This window comes from Piliocolobus tephrosceles, unplaced genomic scaffold (assembly GCF_002776525.5).
Source record: "Piliocolobus tephrosceles isolate RC106 unplaced genomic scaffold, ASM277652v3 unscaffolded_41109, whole genome shotgun sequence".
Taxonomy (NCBI): Eukaryota; Metazoa; Chordata; class Mammalia; order Primates; family Cercopithecidae; genus Piliocolobus; species Piliocolobus tephrosceles.
Window position 1 is genome coordinate 1 of NW_022325543.1, and position 2,052 is coordinate 2,052.

The following is a 2,052-nucleotide window of genomic DNA, read 5'->3' on the forward strand; positions in this document are numbered from 1 at the left end:
CAGCCTGAACCCCAAACTGTGAGCAGAGAATCCCATGTGTGTTTGAAGGTTTCCTATGTCCTCTGTGTTCTCCTATAGAAAGGAGCAGGGGTATGTCGAGCACACACAAGACGCTCTAACACCCTGAGCGCACCCTGATGCTGCTGAGACAGACCCGGACCCTGGACAGGCCGCGGTGAGAGCAGCCCGAGGACGGTGGCTGGGGACCGTGTCGGCTTTGTGGAGGAAGTCACATGGAACACCTTCTCCAAGAAGACGGCCATCGCCCTGCAGGCAGCCCGCTCCACTGCGCCCGTCTCAGTCTGTGGAAGTGTGGGATTTCATTTGGCAGCTCCCCAAGGCAGAAGAGAAAAGGAGGAAAGTTAACCCAACTCCAGGCTCTCCATGGAGGCCAACACCTAGAAGTAAGTGTCTGACAGGAGGTGCGTGTCCTTGGCCCCGATGAGGCTGCGGGCCATCCCTGCAGGCCTGGCTAGGCAGCCGGAGGCAGGCCTGGTGGATGCTCCGGGCACAGGTGTTGAGCAAGGTGGTAACTCAGTGCTTGTTCGCGAGCTGTGGCAGCCTGGAGATCACGCAGCGGTGCACCGACCTGAGGAAGGGGTTGGTGCCTGCAACAGAAGAGTGGGCATGAGCCTGAAGCAGTCGGCACCGCACCCAGGCCCTGCACACCAGGATTGGCTGAAGCACCAGGAGAAGCCCTGCACGCTGCCTGCCTGGCCGTCGGGCTCTCCTCCCAGAGCCTCATCGTCAGTGAAGAACTGAATCTGAATGGGATTTGGAGCCCAGGGCTTTGCCTCTGACAATCTTGGGGACCCAGCCCTGGCTCTGCTTGTGCTCTGGGCTCAGGGAGATTGATCCCTGTCAACGTGGCTCTCTGGTGCCACGTCACTTAGTTGCGGCCCTGTGTGCCCAAGCTACTGGTAGGACACGTCAGCCGCGCTGAGCTCCCTAGTGGGCTCTGGGAAGAGCAGGGTCTGTCCTTGAGCCGCAGCTTTCTCACCGCTCAGCCACTGAACACAACCACCCTGGACAGCTGACCTGACACAAGATGAAGGGGCAAAAGGACACAGGAGACAGCAGAGACCCTCTTCCTCAGGTGACCACTGGACAACCCGCTCCTGTCAGCACCGGGGCAGCCAGAAACGGGATGGAGGGGCCCGAGCTGGGAGGGGCTGGAGTGCACAGAGGCTGGCCCTGCCGCACTGGAAGCCTGGTCTTCCCAAACGACCCCTGCCTGCCCTGAGCCCCCAGACGGCTCCTCTGGGTCTGCCCACTGTACAGCCACTGTCGGTCCATCCATAGCGGACTCTGGGCACGGCAGTCGGTGGGCACGTGGTGGCACACTTGGGAGGTCCTTGTCGTCTGCAGCACACAAGGCTGTACCTGTGACTGGACAAACCCCGGCCTGCCCTGCCTCACAACTCCGCTCCCAAACAGGACTCTTCACACCTGGGGAGGTTCTGGTGAGGCTTGTGGCAAAGCCTGGAGGTCTCTCTGACTCAGATTTCCAAACCTGAAGCCCGGAGTGCCCTGCATGGATGGGTACCCACAGGTCCTGCCCACCACCTCCCTAGGGCCACAGGCAAGCAGAGCCACATGTGTGTTGCGGAGGTGAGGGTGCGTGGGCTCTGGCGGTGGGGGCAGAGACATGGCCAGTCTGTCCTGGGCTCGGTGTATGTGAAGACAGGGCAGACAGCCTGCCGGAGCGTGAACACAGGGTGGGGCCTGGGCACTGTGCCCTCCGGCTCAAATGGCAGAGGCCTGGGGCTGCGGTGAAGGTTTGCTAACCAGCACCAGCCTGACGCTCCTGGACACTCGCCCAGCGTGCAGATCAAGCGGACGGTGCCATTGTTGTTGCAGTGAGAAGGGTCCAGGTTTATCACGCACTTGAGGTCCAGCCTGGCCACCTCGCCTTGGAGCACGCTGGGGTGCTCTGCCGCTGGTCGTCCTCAAGCCTGTGCTTCTGGGTGCATACCACCGGGGCCGTGAGAAGGCAGCGTGGTGGCCACACTGGGCACATACGGCCCAGGGCTGGCCGGCCGCCCTCCACAG

The 2,052-nt window shown here is 62.0% G+C and overlaps 1 pseudogene; it reads right to left on the minus strand.

Annotated features, from left to right (window-relative positions):
• Positions 1 to 154: 154 nt before the first annotated feature.
• Positions 155 to 1,783, minus strand: LOC111533312 (annotated as a pseudogene).
• Positions 1,784 to 2,052: the final 269 nt, after the last annotated feature.